Source organism: Arachis hypogaea, chromosome 13 (genome assembly GCF_003086295.3).
Source record: "Arachis hypogaea cultivar Tifrunner chromosome 13, arahy.Tifrunner.gnm2.J5K5, whole genome shotgun sequence".
Classification (NCBI taxonomy): domain Eukaryota; kingdom Viridiplantae; phylum Streptophyta; class Magnoliopsida; order Fabales; family Fabaceae; genus Arachis; species Arachis hypogaea.
In genome coordinates this window covers 28,133,929-28,157,958 of record NC_092048.1, presented here as the reverse complement: position 1 = coordinate 28,157,958, position 24,030 = coordinate 28,133,929, and the positions used below count along the sequence as shown (strand labels likewise).

At 35.0% G+C, this 24,030-nt stretch overlaps 2 long non-coding RNA genes across 2 annotated transcripts; one reads left to right on the top strand and one right to left on the bottom strand.

The window, feature by feature from the left end:
• The first annotated feature begins 8,425 nt into the window (after positions 1–8,425).
• On the top strand, positions 8,426–11,825 carry LOC140177901 (uncharacterized). The gene is made up of 2 exons (XR_011869515.1): positions 8,426–8,666; positions 11,152–11,825. It is a non-coding gene; the product is annotated as an uncharacterized lncRNA (long non-coding RNA).
• LOC140177902 (uncharacterized) lies at positions 9,138–10,311 on the bottom strand. The gene is made up of 2 exons (XR_011869516.1): positions 10,176–10,311; positions 9,138–9,411 (listed from the first exon to the last, which is right to left on the bottom strand). It is a non-coding gene; the product is annotated as an uncharacterized lncRNA (long non-coding RNA).
• Positions 11,826–24,030: the final 12,205 nt, after the last annotated feature.

Sequence of the window (24,030 nt, the reverse complement as noted above, 5' to 3'; positions counted from 1 at the left end):
TACGCTTATATGAAATTCCCACCAATGAATTACATAAGTATTTCTATCTTATTTTATATTTTATTTATATTTTAATTATCAAAAACCTTATAACCATTTGAATCCACCTGACTGAGATTTACAAGGATGACCATAGCTTGCTTCAAGCCGACAATCTCCATGAGATCGACCCTTACTCACGTAAGGTTTATTACTTGGACGACCCAGTGCACTTGCTGGTTAGTTGTGCAGAGTTGTGAAAAAGAGTTGAGATTACGATCGTACATACCAAGTTGTTGGCACCGTTGAGATCACAATTTCGTGCACCAATTTCCAATCTTAACCAAATATCGGACAACATGTTCGGTAGTTGATTCCCCAACTTCTCCTGCAAACTTTGTAATTATCTTAGGATTTTTCATTCCTCTTAGCACTTCAGCCATTTGAACATTATGAGGAAAAGTTGACACAAATTGGGGACGATTTATGAATCTTATATTGAATCCAATCCTATTTAGAACATCTTGTACAATTCTCGTAACCTTGTAACATTCACCGACTTGATTAGCACGTAATCGAGCCAGAACATCATCTGCATTTTGACCACGAGGAATTAATTGAGGATTTTCTCTGTTTCTAAAAATATTATTTTCATTTTGAAATAAATTTTCAAAACCCTCATTATTCCCTTTGGCATTCTGCCTTTCTCCTTCATCATAATCAACGATTCGATCAATTTTCTCGATCTACCTTTCAAGACGATCAAATTTCAATTCGTGATTAGCCATCATAGGATTCAAAATTGTGGTCATTTGCTGGGTCAATAAATAGACCAGATCATGATAACTTTCCTCTACACGTTGTCGAAATACTGTTATTGAATTGGAAGCATTCGATGTAGAACTCACAAATGTGAAGCACCGTCCGAAGGTTGTACAACTACTGGTGTGCTATCATTTATGGACGAACCACCATTCATATTCGAAACTTCATCAGCCATGCAAATTATTCTTCCACTTTTTAATTGCATACACTAAGCAACACCAAAATCATTTGATAAACTTAAATTTAAAACTGTCCCACTGGGCGTGCCAATTTGTTTTCTCGATTTTTAGCAAATCGATGGTGGTTCGATATCTAATGATTTAGGAGCAAAACCTACTCCTCATTTGCGAGTACCAGTTTTCTAAAAGTACATCAAAGACCCTCAAATTAGGCGAGATTTAAGGAAAAGACCAAAAACATAAAAAATTTGAAAATAAACTTGACTGAATTTGAAATGGTTTGCATTGAATTTAAATAAAGCAATAAAATGCCTTCGATTAGATCAAATGACTTTGAATTCGAAAATAACAATGCGAGAATATAAATTTGAACAAGGAAATTAAATGTTGCTTGAAAGATAAATTTGCAAGGAAAGTAAAGTTTGCAGAAAATGTAAATGAAAAGTAAAAATAAGTGGAAGGAACCCTACAGAAAATTAACTCGAAACAGACTCAGTAAGTCACTGGGATGTGAGTGTGCGTGAGTAATTTATGAAACGAAGTTCTAACTCCTATGTCCTCGAGCCTTCTCCTACTTATAGCCATCTTCAACCAATTAGATCAAAGTGTAACTCCCGCATTTATTGAAAACGTGCGTAACTGTTTCCGCTTCTTCTACTTTATAATGTAATGTCTTAAAAAGCAACCTTTGAAACTTGAAGTCCTCGATTTACCTCTTCGACAAACTATAATAGTCAAGCTTCATGTTAATATCAAAATGTCTTCCTCGATACAAGCTTCCTTTCGAGAGCACATGTCCGCTGACTTCCCAATAACTTCCTTTTTCAAAATTAATTATTTTTAACTAATAAACATACACACGCACGCGCGCGTACACATATATGTATTTATTTAATATTTATAAAATGCTATAAAAACACTGTGGACTTATAAACTTCAATTATATTTGTAATATTATAATAAATTACAAATAATAATAATAATAATAATAATAATAATAATTAGAAACCATATATTTCGAAACACATATTGTCATGAAAAACATGGCTAATAAAATTAGTTCTAATTTTATATAATAGTTTCGGTTTCTTTATTTTTCGGTGGATTATTTACATTGTTGACAAAAAATTATATCTATAAAATTAAGATTTGAAAATTTGCAAGTTTTTTTTCTTTTATATACATAATTATATTTAAAACTAATTCTCTAACATATATACGAAAGTAATTTTGACACCGGGATGTTGCTTGGGTCACCAATCTTGGTGAGGTTAACAACCCCACTATGATGAAAATAGTCAAGAATTTATTTTGGTTAGCTAAGCCAAGGATGCACCTCTTACTATCAAAGAGCCTAGAGAAAAATAAGCACAAAGGTTATTTAATATATAAGTCAATCAACTCAACCTCATAAGTAAAAGGGGTACATATGCATATTTATACTAGTAGGGGAGGGGGAACCTTCATGACTCGGACGATTTGGGAGAAACTCATAACACAATATAATAATATATGCTAAACTAGACTACTTTAATTAACGACACAAATGTAAATATATGTGCTCCTGCATCATTCTCCTTGGGTTGGAAAGAGCTCTTGCATTATCCTCCCTGGGTTGAAAAAGGCTCATCTTGTATTGGAGAAAGATTCCATTGGTGAGTGCGTCTGGTCTTGAACGATGTGAAAAGGCATAGCTCAGCTTGATTCTTTTGACCATCTACATGTTGTAACGGAGTTAATACGATTTTCTTGCCATCTTTGATAAAGAAGTATGTATTTTTGAAATCATCATGAATAGTTCGATGATCATATTGCCAAGGACGTCCTAATAATAAGTGACACGCGTCCATCAGGATGACGTCACACCATACTTTATCTTTGTATTTACTTCCCAAATGAAATTGGCCTAAACATCGCTTTGTGACTTTAACTTCATGTTCCTTTTTTAACCAATTCAACTTGTAAGGATGAGGATGTAACTCGGTTGGAAGCTTCAGTTTGTCTACCATATAATTTGAGACAACATTTTCACAACTTCCGTTGTCTATGATAACCTTGCAAACCTTCTCTTCAATAGTGCATCTTGTGTGAAAGATGTTGTGCCGTCGCCAACTCTCGTCTTCTATTACCCTTGCAGTATTTGAGTTTCGATAAACTACTAAAGCTTCTCCACAATCGGCTAGAACTTCTTCAATAGCATAGTCAACCTCACATTCCTCCTCTTGCTTCTGGATTGGTTCTTCGTTAACCTTTTCTTCAACAAGAGTGATAACTCTTCTGTTTGGACAATCAGCAGCAATATGCCCAAAACCTTGACATTTGAAGCATTTCTTACCTAATGATCCACGTTTCTTGTTGCTTTTAAAAGATCATGTCTTCATTTCTTGTTAAACATCAATGATGACTTCTCTTTCCTTTGGCGATTGAGTGTTATTCCTTTGTGTTCTTTGCTTTTCAATCTTTAATGACAGCTTTATGACATCATCCAAGCTCCAATATGGTTGCAGCTGAACAACATCAGAAATTTCTGTGTTTAGTCCTCCAAGATAACAATCAATTGTTTGTTCTTCAGGCTCTTGAATGTCACACTTCATAAGCAACTTTTCGAAGTCCATTGTATATTCTTCTGCAGATAATGACTTTTGCCTCAAATTATGAAATTTGATGAAGGTATCTTGTCTATAATGTTCAGGCTTGCGCTTGAGCTCATGACACATTTTATCCCATGTCTTGATCTTTCTTCTTCCTTCTCTTTTTCGCAGACGCTTGAGATTCTCCCACCATACTGATACGTGCTTCTTCAACTTGATTGCTACAAGCTTCACGCGCTTGTCATCTGGAATGTCTTTTAACTTGAACAATCTTTCCATTGTGCAAAGGCAATCGATGAAATCATCTGGTTAGAGTCTCCCTTCAAACTTAGGAATATCAATTTTGATTCCTAAGTCTTTAGCTTTGTGAGTCGTGTTGTGTCGTGCTCTTCGTGTTGACAAATCTTCAGACGAAGAAGAATAATGAAATGGATTGGCATTATCTTCTTCACTAGAAGGACTGTCATCACTCTGCTTGCCATGATTATTTTGAGCAGCTTCATATTTTACAAGTTGCTCTTGTAACTCCTTAACTTGATGGCGTAACTCCTCCATTTCAATCTCTTGAGTAGTTCTACGCTTTGGAGCCATGTTTTACTACTATACAATGAGACTGATGCTTGGGTGTCGATGTTGTGATGATGATGATGATGATACACAATGATGATAGGAATGCACCAATGATGGTAGAAATGCACCAATGATGATAATGATGGGAATGAACTAAGGTAATCACCAGCAGAAATGGCACCAAAAGAAGAGCAAAGACAATATTACCCGAAACTTTGCAACAAATAATCTGTACTGACGATGACTCATACCAACAGTGAGAGATCCGCACTGAAGACCGTACCCAGGAATGAAATAAAATTTTACTGGAGTAAGTCGAGGTCCAACCTTGCTCTGATACCAAACTAACACTGGAACGTCGCTTGGTTCACCAATCTTAGCGAGGTTAACAACCCCACTATGGTGAAAATAGCCAAGAACCCACCTTGGTTGGCTAATAAGCTAAGGATGCACCTCTTACTCTCAAAGAGCCTAGAGAAAAATAAGTACACAGGTTATTTAATATATAAGTCAATCAACTCAACCTCATAAGTAAAAGGGGTACATATGCATATTTATACTAGTAGGAGAGGGGGAACCTTCATGACTCGGATGATTTGGGGCTAACTCATAACACAATATAATAATATATGCTAAACTATACTACTTTATTTAACGATACAAATATAAAGATATATGCTCCTACATCAAATTTACTTAGAAAAATCACATGGAATTAAAAATTACTAACTTGTCCTAATTTTAAAAGGACAATGTTTTTCTCGTTTATTTTTTTATATAAATCACACGGGATTGGACTGGTGTAATCTATCTATTGTTTATTTAGTGTTTTTTTATGTTAATATCTCAAGTTTAATAAATATGATGTAAAGAAAATATGTTATAGTAAAGAGAAATGGTATAAACTATTTGAGTAGTTAATCAGTTTTTTTTTAAACTCTTGTGAGAACTTGCGGCAATTCAAAACCATCGCATTTTAAAAAAAAAAAAACCTAAATAAGTCTGTGGTTTAAAATCCACTTACCGAAATAGCAGTGGTTCTGCAACTGCCGCAAATTAATTATCTGATTTGCGACAGTTGTGCCAGCTATTTGTAAAAATTTTCGCAAAATCAAATTTTCACTTTTAACTCCCGACGTTTTTGAAACCGTCAGTATATTATTTTGTGACGGTTTAAAATCACCACAAATCTATTAAAAAATTGTCACAAATTACCGATTCTCTTGTAGTGAAAGAAACAACTATTTATGTGTGTCAATAAAAAACTATGGTCAAATGACACTATATCCGGAGAATGTATGTGTATGCATATAACTAAAATAGAATAAATATGGGTATTCTCACTATGCTGTAATTATTGATTAAATTGTTTGTGTAATTATTTTGTGAAAATGTTAATATTGGATCACTCCATAAAATATGATGAGTCAATACGATGTATAAAAAATATATTTATATACATTTAATGCTGGTCAATTCTTATATTGAGCATGAGGTAGTTATAATATAATGTATGCGCATGCGTGGTTAGACTGAACAGTTTTTTTTATTTAAATTATTTAAATATTTTTTTTACTAAAATGTGTAATAATGTATACATAAAATATTTATATTTTTATATTGTCATTTCACATTTTGTGTACACAGAATAAAAAGTAAATAAACATAGAAATTATGAATGGTGCACCCGAAATATGTACGTTAGTACGTAACATTTTAAAAAAATATCCTAGGTGCAAATATGTTACATCTGTGTAAATATATATATCTAGAGTGCTGTACACTTGGCATAAAGCCGAAAAAAAAATTAATCCAGTGTATTTAAGATAGGGGTGTGCAAGTCCGGTCCGATCTGAAGATTCGGTTCGATCTCAAATATTTTAGAGATTATTTTGGTGTGATTTCACCGGATCTAGGGTCGAGTAAAGATCTCAAAAATAAACTTGGTCATTATTTCGGGTCGAGTCCGGGTCATGGCTCGGGTTACTCGAAGTCGATCCGGTGGCCCGGTCATCATACACAATTAATATTTTGTGTTATTAGTGATGGATGATGGCTATTCTTATGTGAAATTTAAGTATTGTAAACCTTAATATTTTGTGCTATTAGTTATTATAAGACTATAAGTTAATGTTTTATGTTTAAAATGCATAAGATTTTAGACTAATGTATAATATTGTGTTATTTATACTGATTTAAATATTTGGTGTTATTAGATAATATTAGTATTGATTATGGTTATGCTTTAATTTTAGAGAAGAGTTGGTTCTTGTTATATTTTTCTAAGTAAATTTTACCATATTAAATAATGGTTAGAGTCTTCGAAATTTGGATATTTTCACATGCTAGCTTATAAGAAGGTATCAAGGTAATGTAGTGTTAACGGCCCAGTTTTTACCCGGTATAATCGTGGCCCGAAAGTGTATAGGTTTCATCGGGTCTAGGGTCAGGTTCGGGTCTAATAAATAGATTCGGTATATATTTCGGACCGAATTTAGGTCACATCAAATCCAATTTCACCCGACCCATGCACACCCCTAATTTAAGATATACAATGATTTGATTTTTTATTTTATCTAATATTATTTAAATAATTTAAAATTTTAAAAACATATTCATCTAAATTTTAAATTAAAAATTTTGTAATTTTAAAATTTTAAATTATTTGAATAAAATTAAATAAAATAAAAAAATAAAAATCAAACTAACACAACACAATCCAAATTAAAACCTATCGATATATTAAGTCTAGAGTTGGTTTTTGTATATATCTTAAATATATTTAAAATTTTAAATTATTAAATTTTTAATTTAAAAATTTTAAATTATTAAATTTTTTTTCAAAATCAAATATATAAACATAATTAACTATATAAGCATAATAATAAGAGTGTATTTATTTATATTCGATTGAATTAAATCGTTAATTTAAATTATATACATCTAAGTTTTAAATTAATAAATTTAAAAAAGTCAAACCAATACAATACAATTTAGAATATTATATCGATGATTTAACTTCTGAGTTAGTTTTGTACATATATTGAATACTTTAAAAAATTTTAAATTTTTAATTTAAAATTTTAATATTTTTCACAAAATAATTATACAAACAATTTAATTATAATTACAGAATATCCATATTTACTCTATTATAGTTATATGTATACACACATGAATCGTTGGATATACATGGGTTTTGGCCTAGAACAACGTAAATCAGGACTTATGTTTTACTCTTTTTTGCTTAAAACCGACTTTTGGCCCACAATATCCTGTGCACACACTGTCACTTAACCATGGTTTTTGATTAAGACATTAATTGTTGTTTCTTTGCCGGTTTTATATATTTTTTTATTAAAACTAGGATTAAGGCAATGATTTATATTAAAAAGTAAAGGATAAAAATGTTGTTCATTTAGAATTAGGACAATCTAATAGTTTTCATCTCCATTTAATTTCTTTAAGTAAATTACTCTATCTATATGATAAATTGAAGTCAATATAAAAAACATATATTTTAAATAAATAGGGTTTTAATGTCAATTTTTATTTTTAAAAAAAATGTAAGTTGCAAAAGCTTGATATAATAATGAGGATTAAGCTTCACTAAAATGAAAAAATTAATAAAGGGAAGAAGTGAGAATTAAATAATATCTTAATTTTTGTAGATAATTTGAAAAAGATTTAACTACAATTAACTATAGTTAATGTACCTTGAATACATCTTTTCAAGACTATTTTTAACAGTTGATATTATATTTAAATTTAAAAAATTTGACTACAATAAATTTAAAAAACTATGTATTGGTTGCTTTCTCTAGAAGCTTGGATTCCTTGTAGTTTGATATTTTTATTTTTTATTGTTTTGCATTGCACTAACTTTTAAACTGTTATTTTTGTTTTTGAAAAAAATTTATATACACAAAGTACTCTGAATATTTATATGATGGCAAATATATGGTTATTTTTAATGAATTGTAAATATATAGTATGATTTTTTAATAATGTTAATTTTTTTGTGTCTTCTAATAATTTTACTAATATAACAAGAAAAAAAAAGATTCTAATTGATTTTTCTTATAAAATTTGAACTCATTTGAAAATAATATTAGTCAGTTAAAATGAAAACATTATTTACTTTTTTTAAATAAAATTTTTTTATTACTTGAATAATAAAATAGTTGGTTTATAATAACAAAGAAAAAAAAAGAAATTCTTCAAATAAAAAATACATAATCAACTAAAACAAAATAGATAAAAAAAAGTTAAAAAAAAAACGGAAAAGAGAAGAAGCTATTATCATAGAGCAACTCCACAAAATTCATTCTTTGCATTGGTTGCAGCTAAGACAACCTTTGAGCTTGAGATATCTTTATTTTTGAAGACTTTGAGATTCATACTTCTCCATATTTTCTAGAAAATCATCACTACTACACATCTCCTTCGTGAGCCACTGTTATCAGAGAGTCTGATACAAGAATTAGAGATCATCCTTTTCAGAGCTCGTCGAAGACATCGGGTGAGTTAGTGATTCCAGATTCAAACTATATTCGAGTTGAATGAGGTCATTTTAGTAAACAATTCAAGATTTTTTCCTCCTTCATATTGCATTTAGGGCAAATTGATGACATTGTTTGGATTATGATTTGGAAATTCTCTCTCGCAAGGATACCATTATGCACTACCTTTCGAAGGAATAACTAAATTTCAGCTACTAGATTAAGCACCCTAGTTTTTTATTGTGGAATTTTTTGGAAGGTACTCCTAAGGTGGGTGGAAGAACTAAAAGCTGATTTGCTATCCAGAATTGACATTATAAGCACATCTTTTCTCCTTACCCTAAATAAGTTTATCATGTCCTTGAATTCTGGGAGTATGTAAAATTATGAGTTGAGCCACCATAGCTGAGGTGTTATGAATTAGACATTCATTTCAATTACTATCAAGTAGCATTAATTAATTGATCCAAATAAAACTCTAGTTTGAGCTGTTAAATGAATCTCTCTGAATCTTCACCTTGTTGTTATTCCAAACATTTTTGTAGATACAAACCTGAGAATCACTATTAATTTTTCATTTAACACCTTTCTTAATCATATTTCTGCCTTCAAGCATGCTTCTCCAAGACCAAGAAGGATTATAGCCAGTTTGACCATTCATAAAGGAAAAAAAGAGAAAGTACTTATATTTGAAGACTTTGTAATCAATGAATCAGTCATGTCCCACTTTATTCGCTGAAGCTTCCTTTCGTTATCTCGTTGATCCTGGCAAAAACACATTTTTTCTTTGAATATTGTTAATAAATAACTTTATTAATAAATGTGACTTTTTTTTACTTATTCACAATCACAAGAAGGGCTTAGTATTTGTCTTGGAAATCAACATGTGAAACTTGCAATACCCTCACAAGCTTGTTGTTCATATCAATCAAAGTGTTACGACTAAAAAAGATTGAAGACTTGTTTAGGCTAGTAATCTGACACTAAAATATCTTGTCTTTATTCTCCTATGTAGAATAATGGGATAAATCTTCTACACAAATTAGAAAAAGATAGGAGAAATGGGATCACCTTAGAGAAGACTCCTAGTAGGCTTAAAAAACCTGTGAAAGAAACTATCCACAAGAACAGAGTGGCATATCGTAGACATACACTTCTACATCCAACCAATCTATTTATGATAGAAACCCAACCTTTTGAGCATCTCCCATACAACATTCCATCTAACTCAGTTATAAGCTTTACTCAAATCCAACTTTAGGGCATTTTGTCTCTTGTTCTTCCAAAAGTGTATAAACTTGTGAGTCATAAGAACGTTATCACTTATCAGCCTGTCCTTAATGAAATCACTCTGATTCATACTTAAAACCTTAATCATACAAAACTGTATACGATGAACTAAAATTTTAGATATAACCTTACAGAAAACTTTGCTCAGACTAATAGGACGAATCTTAGTTATTGAGTCACCACTTGTAACCTTAGGAATCAAGAAAATTTGGGTATGATTAGGGAATGAAGTATTTTACCTTTAAAGATTAAACTTATAGCAGCTTGAATGACATCTTGCTTGATAATCTTTCAATAAAAGTAGAAAAACTTTGCTATGAAGCCATCCTCACCTAGGGTTGACAAGGAGTAAACAGAGAAAACAACTCTCTTAACTTCTTCTTCAGTGATTGTTCTTGTGAAGATTCTATTCATTTGATCATCAACTTTGAACTTCAAACCTTCTAAAGGAATATATCCCCAAAGTAGTTCCTAGATTGGTTCCCTGCACCATTTTGACCCCTGAGGTTCAAATTACACTATTTTAAATCCCCTCTAGATTGAGCTCTGGACATGCAGTCTTTGAGCCCCTTTCCAACAACGAGTCAATAATGGGACTATTAATATGGCATAACCACTGCCACGTTGGATCAAAGGAACGACATCGTTTTGGTGTTTGGCACCCAGTAAAACAAAAAAGTCATCGTTTCATGTGCAACAGGTAATGAAAATATTGAGATTATGTGTTATTTGATCAATGACACTTCTTGTTCTTCTTTTCTCTAAAACTCAACACTTCGTCTCCTTCTTCTTGTGTGTGTTTAGTAGGCAATTATTGTAGTTTCTTAGCACGAGTAGTTACAATGCTAAGTGTAGTACTTTGTTATAACAAACCCTTCTGCTAATCTTACTTCAACATGCCCCCTCCGATTGTTCCAACTCCAGGACTCAAGCCATCAAGAAAGAAGTGTTTTTGTTGCTTAGTATCAATAGGTTTAGGTGGTTATTTGTCAAAATAGAGTTGTTTTCATTTTGGGAAACAATTACGACTATAATCATAGACAATTTAGAATTTAATGTCCACTTTTTTTCACACCTTTGGTTTTGTATTTGTTGAATTGGAAACAATTATGACTCTGTTATTTGCGTAACCTTGGTTGAAAGTATTGGCTCTGTTAAATAAAAATCATATTTCTAGACTTTACTATGAGTTTGTGTGTTTTTCTGTGATTTCAGGTATTTTCTGGCTGAAATTGAGGGACCTGAGCAAAAATCTGATTCAGAGGCTGAAAAAGGACTGCAGATGCTGTTGGATTCTGACCTCCCTGCACTCGAAGTGGATTTTCTGGAGCTACAGAATCCCAATTTGTACGCTCTTAATTGCGTTTGAAAGTAGACATCCTGGGCTTTCCAGCAATATATAATAGTCTATACTTTGCTCAAGATTTGATGGCCCAAATTAGCATTCCAAGTCAGCTTAAGAATTCTGGCGTCAAAATGCCAGAACTGGCACAAAAGCTGGAGTTAAATGCCCAAACTGGCACAAAAGCTGGTGTTTAACTCCAAAAAAAGTCTCTACACATGAAAGCCTCAATGCTCAGCCCAAGCACACACCAAGTGGGCCCGGAAAAAGATTTCTGCATTAATTACCTATTTCTGTAACCCTAGGCTACTAGTTTTCTATAAATAGGACCTTTTGCTATTGTATTTTCATACTTTTACAAAGATATTTTTACAAAAAAGACTTTGATAGACCTTTTCACGTTTGGGGGCTGGCCTCACGGCCATGCCTAGACCCTTTTGTTCTTATTTATTTTCAACGGTGGAGTTTCTACACACCATAGATTAAGGTGTGGAGCTCTGCTGTTCTTCATGAATTAATGCAAAGTACTATTGTTTTTCTATTCAAATCAAGTCTATTTCTTCTCCAAGATATTCATTCGCACCCAAGAACATGATGAATGTGATGATTATGTGACACTCATCACCATTCTCACCTATGAACGCGTGCCTGACAACCACTTCTGTTCTACATGCAAACAAGCTTGAATCTATATCTCTTGGGTTTCTAATCTAAGATTAGAACCTTCGTGGTATAGGCTAGAATTATTGGCGGTCATTCCTGAGATCCGGAATGTCTAAACCTTGTCTGTGTTATTCTGAGTAGGATCTGGGAAGGGATGACTGTGACGAGCTTCAAACTCGCGAGTGTTGGGCGTGTGACAGATGCAAAAGGATCAATGGATCCTATTCCAACATGATCGAGAACCGACAGATGATTAGCCGTGTGGTGACAGCGTGCGTAGAACATTTTCACTGAGAGGACGGGAAGTAGCCATTGATAACGGTGATGCCCAACATAAAGCTTGCCATGGAAAGGAGTATGAATGATTGGAAGAAGGCAATAGGAAAGCAGAGGTTCAGGAAGAACAAAGCATCTTCATACGCTTATCTGAATTCCTACCAATGAATTACATAAGTATCTCTATCTCTATCTTTATTTTATGTTTTATTTATCTTTAATTATCAATCCTTCATAACCATTTGAATCTGCCTGACTGAGATTTACAAGATGACCATAGCTTGCTTCAAGCCGACAGTCTCCGTGGGATCGACCCTTACTCACGTAAGGTATTACTTGGACGACCCAGTGCACTTGCTGGTTAGTTGTGCGGAATTGTGACAAAGTGTGATTCACGTTTGAGAGCTCCAAGTCTTTGGCGCCATTGTTGATGATCACAATTTCGTGCACCAAGTTTTTGGCGCCGTTGCCGGGGATTGTTCGAGTTTGGACAACTGACGGTTCATCTTGTTGCTTAGATTAAGTACTTTTCTTTTTATTTTTCAGAATTTTTAAGAATGAATTTTAGAGTTTCAAGGCGATGTTCTTATCATCTCAAAAGCTGATTGATTCTCATCAATTTAGTTGCTGAATGTAATGTCCTGCTGAAGCTTGGCTAGCCATGTCTAATCTTTTTAAACTGAAGCTTTAGACTAATATTGCATGATTCCTGGAATTCTTATTAAAAGTTTTGAATCTCTTTATTCTCTTTTCCATATAATTTTCGAAAAATAAAAAAAAATTAAAATCATAAAATCAAAAATATTTTTATGTCTCTTGTTTGAGTCTAGTGTCTAATTTTTAAGTTTGGTGTCAATTGCATGTCTTTCTTCTTCTTGCATTTTTCGAATATATGTAATATGTTCTTCATTGATCTTCAAGTTGTTCTTGATGATTTCCTAGTTCTGATCTTTAAATTCTCTTGTTTTGTGTGTTTTGTTATTTCTTACAGCATTTTCAAATTGTTATAGTCCTTAGTATACAAACTTCTAAGTTTGGTGTCTTGCATGCATTGTTTATTTGATCTTAGTTGCATTTTTTATTGATTCTCATCATTAAAAATCCAAAAATATTTTCAAAATTGTGTCTTTTCAAGTCAATAATACAGAGAATTGAAGATTCAGAACCTTCAGCAGAGGAATTAAACAGAAAAAGCTGGGCGTCCAAAACGCCCAGTGAAGAAGGAAAACTGGCGTTTAAACGCCAGCCAAGGAACCTGGCTGGGCGTTTAACGCCCAAAAAGGTAGCATTTTGGGCGTTAAACGCCCAGAATGGCATCCATTCTGGGCGTTTAACGCCAGGATGACATTAGAGGGAAGATTTTGTTTTTAATCCAAATTTTTTTCAAATCTTCATAATTCTTCAAAATCAAATCTTTTTCAAATCATATCTTTTCAATCATGTCTCTTCAAAATCAATTTCTTTCCATTTTTTTTATTTTTTTACTATTTTTGAAAATCCTTGCTACAATTAGTAATTTAATTCAAAATTTTCAAGTTGTTACTTGCCTATTAAGAAAGGATCAAATTTTAAATTCTAGAATCATATCTTCTAATTTCTTGTTAGTCAAGTAATCAACTTTAATTTTAAAACCTTCTTTTTAAAAATTGATCTTCAATCATATCTTCTCAATCATATCTTTTCAATCACATCTTTTTCAAAAATTAATTTTCAATCATATCTTTTTTATTTCTAATTTCAAAATCTTTTTCAAAAATCACTTAATTTCTTTCCCAATTTTAATTTTCGAAAATCATCAATCAAATTTTCAAAATTTCTTTTAATTATTTCAAAATCTTTTACTTTAATTTCAAAAATTCTTCCCCTCTTCTCACCTCCTTCTATTTAAGGACTAACACTCCTCCACTATCAACAATTCGAACTCTATCCCTCTTGATAAGTTCGAATTCTTCTCTTTCTACCTTCTCCTTCTATTCTTCTTTTCCTCTGACACTTCAAGAAATCTCTATACTGTAACATAGAGGATTCCATACTTTCTTGTTCTCTTCTCTTTCATATGAGCAGGAGCAAAGACAAAGGCATCCTTGTTAAAGCTGATCCTGAACCTGAAAGGACCTTGAAGAGAAAGCTAAGAGAAGCTAAAGCACAACTCTCTCTAGAGGGCCTAACAGAGCTCTTCAAGGAGGAAGAAGCCATGGCAACCGAAAACAACAATGCCAACAATGCAAGGAAGGTGCTTGGTGACTTTACTGCACCTACTCCCGACTTCTATGGGAGAAACATCTCAATCCCTGCCATTGGAGCAAACAACTTTGAGCTTAAGCCTCAATTAGTTTCTCTAATGCAACAGAATTGCAAGTTTCATGGACTTCTATTGGAAGATCCTCATCAGTTCTTAGCTGAATTCTTCCAAATCTGTGACACTGTCAAGACCAATGGGGTTGACCCTGAGGTCTACAGACTTATGCTCTTCCCTTTTGCTGTAAGAGACAGAGCTAGGACATGGTTGGATTCACAACACAAAGAAAGCCTGAACTCTTGGAAAAAGCTAGTCAATGCCTTCTTGGCAAAGTTCTTTCCACCTCAAAAATTGAGCAAGCTTAGAGTAGAAGTCCAAACCTTCAGACAGAAGGAAGGAGAATCCCTCTATGAAGCTTGGGAAAGATACAAGCAATTGATCAGAAGGTGTCCTTCTGACATACTTTCAGAATGGAGCATCATAGGTATCTTCTATGATGGTCTGTCTGAACTGTCCAAGATGTCATTGGACAGCTTTGCTGGAGGATCTCTTCATCTGAAGAAGATGCCTACAGAAGCTCAGGAACTCATTGAGATGGTTGCAAATAACCAATTCATGTACACTTCTGAAAGAAACCCTGTGAATAATGGGACAAATAAGAAGAAAGGAGTTCTTGAGATTGATACTCTGAATGCCATATTGGCTCAGAATAAAATATTGACTCAGCAAGTCAATATGATTTCTCAAAGTCTGTCTGGAATGCAAGCTGCACCGGGCAGTACTAAGGAAGCTTCCCCTGAAGAAGAAGCTTATGATCATGAGAACCCAGCAATGGAAGAGGTGAATTACATGGGAGATTCCTATAGAAACACCTATAATCCTTCATGGAGAAATCATCCAAATCTCTCATGGAAGGACCAACAGAGGCCTCAACAAGGCTTCAATAACAATAATGGTGGAAGAAACAGGTTTAGCAATAGCAAGCCTTTTCCATCATCTTCTCAGCAACAGACAGAGGATTCTAAGTAGAGCCACTCTGACTTATCAACCATAGTCTCTAATCTAATTAAAACCACTCAAAGTTTCATGACTGAAACAAGGTCCTCCATTAGAAATTTGGAGGCACAAGTGGGTCAGCTGAGTAAGAAAGTTACTGAACTCCCTCCTAGTACTGTCCCAAGCAATACAGAGGAGAATCCAAAGAGAGAGTGCAAGGCCATAAACACGTCTCACATGGCCGAACCTAGAGAGGAGGAAGAGGCAGTGATCTCCACTGAGGAAGATCTCAATGGACGTCCACTGGCCTCCATGGAATTCCCTGATGAGAAACCATGGGAATCTGAGGCTCACACAGAGACCATAGAGATTCCATTGAATTTACTCCTGCCATTCATGAGCTCTGATGAGTATTCTTCCTCTGAAGAGGATGAAGATGTTACTGAAGAGCAAGTTGTTAAGTACCTTGGAGCAATCATGAAGCTAAACGCCAAGTTATTTGGTAATGAGACTTGGGAGAGTGAACCTCCATTGCTCACTAAAGAACTGGATGACTTGACTAGGCAGAAATTACCTCTGAAGAGACAAGATCCTGGGAAGTTCTCAATACCTTGTACCATAGGCACCATGACCTTTGAGAAGGCTCTGTGTGACCTAGGATCAAGTATAAACATCATGCCTCCCTCTGTAATGGAGAAGTTAGGGATCATTGAGGTACAAGCTGCAAGAATCTCACTAGAGATGGCAGACAATTCAAAGAAATAGGCTTATGGACTTGTAGAGGATGTCTTGGTAAAGGTTGAAGACCACTACATCCCTGCTGATTTCATAATCCTAGAGACTGGGATATGTGTAGATGAATCCATCATCCTTGGCAGACCCTTCCTAGCCACAGCAAAAGCTGTAATTGATGTTGACAGAGGAGAATTGATCATTCAAGTGAATGAAGACTCACTTGTGTTTAAAGCTCAAGGATATCCCTCTGTAACCATGGAGAGGAAGCATGAAGAGATTCTCTCAATACAGAGTCAGACAGAGCCCCTACAGTCAAACTCTAAGTTTGGTGTTGGGAGGCCACAACCAAACTTTAAGTTTGGTGTTGAACCCCCACATTCAAACTCTAAGTTTGGTGTTGGGAGGTTCCAACATTGCTCTGAACATCTGTGAGGCTCCATGAGAGCCCACTGTCAAGCTATAGACATTAAAGAAGCGCTTGTTGGGAGGCAACCCAATCTTTAATTATCTATGTTAAATTTCTATTTTCTTTTGTTATTTTATGTTTTCTGTAGGTTGATGATCATGTGAAGTCACAAAAATAATTGAAAAAGCAAAAACAGACTGAAAAACAGAATAAAAAAATAAAACACCCTGGAGGAGAAACTTACTGGCGTTTAAATGCCAGTAAGGGTAGCAGAATGGGCGCTAAACGCCCAGTCTGGCACCATTCTGGGCGTTTAACGCCAGAAATGGGTACCAGACTGGTGTTTAACACCAGGAATGGGCAAGAAGCTGGCGTTAAATGCCAGAAATGGGCAGCAGCCTGGCGTTTAACGCCAGGATTGGCAAAAAGGGGCATTTTTGCATGCGACTTGGTGCAGGGATGAGATATCCTTGACACCTCAGGATCTGTGGACCCCACAGGATCCCCACCTACCCCACATCTCTCTCTCTTCTTCACCCATTCACCAATCACCTCAATACCTTTTTCCCAAAACCCCTCACCTATCAAATCCCACCATTCTCTTCACCACTCACATCCATCCTTCATAAAACCCCACCTACCTCACCATTCAAATTTAAACCACTTTAACACCCAAACTCACCCATAATAGCCGAACCATACCCCCATCTCCACTCATATATAAACCCATCTTCACTCCTTCATTTTCACACAACATACACACTACTTCTCCCCCTTGGCCGAAATACTAAGCCCCATCTATCTCCTCTATTTCTTCTTCTTCTACTCTCTTCTTTCTTATTTTGCTCGAGGATGAGCAAACCTTCTAAGTTTGGTGTGGTAAAAACGTTGCTTTTTGTTTTTCCATAACCATTTATGGCACCTAAGGCCGGAGAAACCTCTAGAAAGAGGAAAGGGAAGGCAAAAGCTTCCACCTCCGAGTCATGGGAGATGGAGAGATTCATCTCAAGGGTGCACCAAGACCACTTCTACAAAGTTGTAGCCCAGAAGAAGGTGATCCCCGAGGTTCCTTTCAAACTCAAAAAGGGTGAATATCCGAAGATCCGACATGAGATTTGAAGAAGAGGTTGGGAAGTTCTCACCAACCCCATTCAACAAGTCAGAATTTTAAGGGTTCAAGAGTTCTATGCCAATGCATGGATCACCAAGAACCATGATCAAAGTGTGAACCCGGACCCAAAGAATTGGCTTACAATGGTTCGGGGAAAATGCTTAGATTTTAGTCCAGAGAATGTAAGGTTGGCATTCAACTTGCCCATGATGCAAGGAGATGCACACCCCTACACTAGAAGGGTCAACTTTGATCAAAGATTGGACCAAGTCCTCATAGACATCTGTGAAGAGGGCGCTCAATGGAAAAGAGATTCAAGAGGGAAGCCAGTTCAACTAAGAAGGCATGACCTCAAGCCCGTAGCTAGGGGATGGTTGGAGTTCATCCAACGCTCAATCATTCCCACTAGCAACCGGTCTGAAGTTACTATAGACCGGGCTATCATGATCCATAGCATCATGATTAGGGAGGAAGTAGAAGTTCATGAAGTTATATCCCAAGAACTCTACAAGGTGGCAGATAAGTCCTATACTTTGGCAAGGTTAGCCTTCCCTCATCTCATTTGTCACCTCTGCAATTCAGCTGGAATTGACATAGAGGAAGACATCCTCATTGATGAGGATAAGCCCATCACTAAAAAAAGGATGGAGCAAACAAGAGATCCCACTCATGGACATGAGGAAATTCCTCACCATGAAATCCCTGAGATGCCTCAAGGGTTGCATTTTCCTCCACAAAACTATTGGGAGCAAATCAACACCCCCTAGGAGAATTAAGTTCCAACATGGGACAACTAAGGGTGGAGCACCAAGAGCATTCCATCCTCCTCCATGAAATTAGAGAAGACCAAAGAGTCATGAGAGAGGAGCAACAAAGGCAAGGAAGAGACATTGAGGAGCTCAAGCACTCCATAAGATCTTCAAGAGGAAGAACTAGCCGTCATCACTAAGGTAGACCCGTTCTTTAATTTCCTTGTTCTTTATTTCTCTGTTTTTCAAAAATTATGCTTTATGTTTATCTATGTTTGTGTCTTTATTACATGATCATTAGTGTCTTAGTGTCTATGCCTTGAAGCTATGAAAATAAATCCATCACCTTTCTTAAATAAAAAATGTTTTTAATTAAAAAGAAAAAGAAGTGCATGAATTTCAAATTTTAAAACAGTTTAGTTATTTTGATGTGGTGACAATACTATTGTTTTTCTGAATGAATGCTTGAACAGTGCATATTTTTTGAATTTTTTGATTCATGAATGTTAAAATTGTTGGCTCTTGAAAGAATGATGGAAAAGGAGAAATGTTATTTGATAATCTGAAAAATCATAAAATTGATTCTTGAAGCAAGAAAAAGCAGTGAAAAGCTTGCAGAAAAAATATATATATGCGAAAAAAATGCAAAAAAAAAAGAAAAAAAAAAGAGAAAGAAAGAAAAAAAGAAAAAGCAAGCAGAAAAAGCCAATAGCCCTTTAAACCAAAAGGCAAGGGTAAAATAAAAAGGATCCAAGGCTTTGAGCATCAATGGATAGGAGGGCCCACAGGAATAAATTCCTGGCCTAAGCGGCTAAACCAAGTTGTCCCTAACCATGTGCTTGTGGCGTAAAGGTGTCAAGTGAAAACTTGAGACTGAGCGGTTAAAGTCGTGGTCCAAAAGCAAAAGGAGTGTGCTTAAGAGCTCTGGACACCTCTAATTGGGGACTCTAGCAAAGCTGAGTCACAATCTGAAAAGGTTCACCCAGTTATGTGTCTGTGGCATTTATGTATCTGGTGGTAATACTGGAAAACAAAATGCTTTGAGTCACGGCTAAGACTCATAAAGTAGCTGTGTTCAAGAATCAACATACTTAACTAGGAGAATCAATAACACTATCTGGATTCTGAGTTCCTATAGAAGCCAATCATTCTGAACTTCAAAGGATAAAGTAAGATGCCAAAACTATTCAGAAGCAAATAGCTAAAAGCCCCGCTCGTCTAATTAATACTGATCTTCATAGATGTTTTTGGAATTCATTGTATATTCTCTTCTTTTTATCCTATTTTATTTTCAGTTGCTTGGGGACAAGCAACAATTTAAGTTTGGTGTTGTGATGAGCGGATAATTTATACACTTTTTGGCATTATTTTTAGTATGTTTTTAGTATATTTTAGTTAGTTTTTATTATGTTTTTATTAGTTTTTAAATAAAAATAATATTTCTTGACTTTACTATGAGTTTGTATGTTTTTCTGTGATTTCAGGTATTTTCTGGCTGAAATTGAGGGACCTGAGCAAAAATCTGATTCAGATGCTGAAAAAGGACTGCAGATGCTGTTGGATTCTGATCTCCCTGCACTCGAAGTGGATTTTCTGGAGCTACAGAAGCCCAATTGGTGTGCTCTCAATTGCGTTGAAAAGTAGACATCCTGGGATTTCTAGCAATATATAATAGTTCATACTTTGCCCAAGATTTGATGGCCCAAACCGGTGTTCCAAGTCAGCTTAAGAATTCTGGCGTCAAAACGCTAGAACTGGCACAAAAGCTGGAGTTAAATGCCCAAAATGGCACAAAAGCTGGCATTTAACTCCAAGAAAAGTCTCTACACATGAAAGCCTCAATTCTCAACCCAAGCACACACCAAGTGGGCGCGGAAAAAGATTTCTGCATTAATTACCTATTTCTGTAACCCTAGGCTACTAGTTTTCTATAAATAGGACCTTTTGCTATTGTATTTTCATACTTTTACAAAGATACTTTTACAAAAAAGACTTTGATAGACCTTTTCACGTTTGGGGGCTGGCCTCACGGCCATGCCTAGACCCTTTTGTTCTTATGTATTTTCAACGGTGGAGTTTCTACACACCATAGATTAAGGTGTGGAGCTCTGCTGTTCTTCATGAATTAATGCAAAGTACTATTGTTTTTCTATTCAAATCAAGTCTATTTCTTCTCCAAGATATTCATTCGCACCCAAGAACATGATGAATGTGATGATTATGTGACACTCATCACCATTCTCACCTATAAACGCGTGCCTGGCAACCACTTCCGTTCTACATGCAAACAAGCTTGAATGTGTATCTCGTGGGTTTCTAATCTAAGATTAGAACCTTTGTGGTATAGGCTAGAATTATTGGCGGCCATTCCTGAGATCCGGAACGTCAAAACCTTGTATGTGGTATTCTGAGTAGGATCTGGGAAGGGATGACTGTGACGAGCTTCAAACTCGCGAGTGTTGGGCGTGTGACAGACGCAAAAGGATCAATGGATCCTATTCCAACATGATCGAGAACCGAAAGATGATTAGCCGTGCGGTGACAGTGTGCGTAGAACATTTTCACTGAGAGGACGGGAAGTAGCCATAGACAACGGTGATGCCCAACATAAAGCTTGCCATGGAAAGGAGTATGAATGATTGGAAGAAGGCAATAGGAAAGCAGAGGTTCAAGAGGAACAAAGCATCTTCATACGCTTATTTGAAATTCCTACCAATGAATTACATAAGTATCTCTATCTCTATCTTTATTTTATGTTTTATTTATTTTTAATTATCAATCCTCCATAACCATTTGAATCTGCCTGACTGAGATTTACAAGATGACCATAGCTTGCTTCAAGCCAACAGTCTCCGTGGGATCGACCCTTACTCACGTAAGGTATTACTTGGACGACCCAGTGCACTTGCTGGTTAGTTGTGCGGAATTGTGACAAAATGTGATTCACGTTTGAGAGCTCTAAGTATTTGGCGCCATTGTTGATGATCACAATTTCGTGCACCAAGGAGCTCTGCTGTGTCTCGATGAATTAATGCAATTATTTCTGTTTTCTATTCAAACACGCTTGTTTCTATCTAAGATGTTCATTCGCACTTCAATATGATGGATGTGATGATCCGTGACACTCATCACCATTCTCAACCTATGAACGCGTGGCTGACAACCACTTCCATTCTACCTTCGATTGAATGAGTATCTCTTGGATTCCTTAATCAGAATCTTCGTGGTATAAGCTAGAATTCATTGGCAGCATTCTTGAGAATCTGGAAAGTTTAAACTTTGTCTGTGGTATTCCGAGTAGGATTCAGGGATTGAATGACTGTGACGAGCTTCAAACTCACAAGGGTTGGGCGTGTGACAGACGCAAAAGGATCAATGGATCCTATTCCAGCATGAGTGAGAACCGACAGATGATTAGCTGTGCGGTGACAGCGCACCTGGACCATTTTCACTGAGAGGACAGATGGTAGCCATTGACAACGGTGATCCACCAACACACAGCTTGCCATAGGAGGAACCTTGCGTGCGTGAAGAAGAAGACAAGGGGGAAAGCAGAGATTCAGAAGATAAAGCATCTCCAAAACTCCGACATATTCTCCATTACTGCATAATAAGTATTATTTAATCCATGCTCTCTTGTTCATTTGCAAGTCAACTGATAATTACAATTGATATCCTGACTAAGAGTTACAAAATAACCATAGCTTGCTTCAAGCCAACAATCTCCGTGGGATCGACCCTTACTCACGTAAGGTATTACTTGGACGACCCAGTGCACTTGCTGGTTAGTGGTACGAGTTATGAAAAGTGTGATTTACAATTCGTGCACCATGTTTTTGGCGCCGTTGCCGGGGATTGTTCGAGTTTGGACAACTGACGGTTTATTTTGTTTCTTAGATTAGGAAAATTTTTCTTTTTGGTTTATAGTCTTCTATTATTGTTTTTTGTTGAAATTTCTTTTTTTTTAATACTTATTTTTTCTTTTTAAATTAGATGAAAATTTTATAAACTAATAATTGAGTTTTTCTGTTTGAGTTTAGTTTCATATTTTAAGTTTGGTGTCAATTACATTTTTTTATTTTCTTTTAAATTTTCGAATTTGTGTTCATTGTTCTTTCTTAATCTTCAAGTTGTTCTTGTTTATTTTCCTTGTTTGATCTTTGGTTTGTCTTGTTTTGTGTTTTTTCTTGTTTTTCTTGTGCTTTTTCAAATTTTTAGTTTCAAAAAAATTTCTTATTTATTAAATACCTTGTTAAAACACGTTAAATTTATAGCTCAATTGGCTAGAGTGTTGTGCTTATGTTCTTGGTAATTGGCTATCTTCTTTTTAAAACTTTTTCAAAAATAATTTTTCTTTGAATAAATTTTTTGCCAAACTTTAAGTTTGATGTTCTCCTGTTAACTTTTCTTTAGTTTTCAAAAATTTTATTTTGATTTTCTAAAAATTTCAAGTTTGGTGTCCTTTCTTCATGTTCTTGTTGTTCTTGTGAGTCTTCAGAGTGTTCTTGAGTCTTCCTTGTGTTTTGATCTTAAAATTTTTAAGTTTGGTGTTCATTGGTGTTTTTCCTCCAAAATTTTCGAAAATAAGGAGCATTAGATCTAAAAACTTTAAATCCTGTGTCATTTTATTATTTTTCTCTTTCCTCATTAAATTCAAAAATATCTTTTCTCTTTATTTTAAATTTAATTTTCAAAAATTACTTTTAAAAATTCATATTTTTATTTTAGAATCAAATCCTTTCAAAATTTAAAATCTTTTTCAAAAATCATATACAGAGTTTTTCAAATCTTCTCAATTAAGCAGTTAGTCTCATTTTCAAATTTATTTTTCCTTTGGTTTTCGAAATTTACATTTTAAATTTCTAATTATTTTATTTTATTTTATCGTATTATTTTTATTTATCTTAATAATTTGGTTTGTCTTACTTCAATAAAATAAAAACAAAAATATATCTTCTTTATAATTCATATCAATTCCATTTTATCCATCATGGATCTAAGTGGAAATGAACAGTCCAGAAAGACTCTGGGATCATATGCTAATCCCACTACTGCTGCATATGGGAGTAATATCTGTATACCCTCCATCAAAGCAGGCAGTTTTGAGCTAAATCCTTAGCTCATTGTCATGGTGCAGCAAAACTGCCAGTATTCCAGTCTTCCACAGGAAGAACCTACTAAGTTTCTGGCACAATTCTTGCAAATTGCTGACACAGTATGTGACAAGGAGGTAGATCAGGATGTATACAGGCTGTTACTGTTTTCGTTTGCTGTAAAAGATCAAGCCAAAAGGTGGTTAAATAACCAACCCACAGCAAGCATAAGGACATGGAAACAGTTATCAGACAAATTCCTGAATCAATATTTCCCTCCAAAAAGGATGACACAGCTAAGGCTGGACATCCAAGGCTTTAAACAAGAGGATGATGAATCCCTTTATAATGCCTAGGAGAGGTATAGAGGGATGCTAAGGAAATGCCCCTCAGAAATATTTTCGGAGTGGGTGCAATTAGACATCTTCTACTATTGGCTTGCAGAAGGAGCTCAGATGTCCCTAGACCACTCAGCTGGTAGATC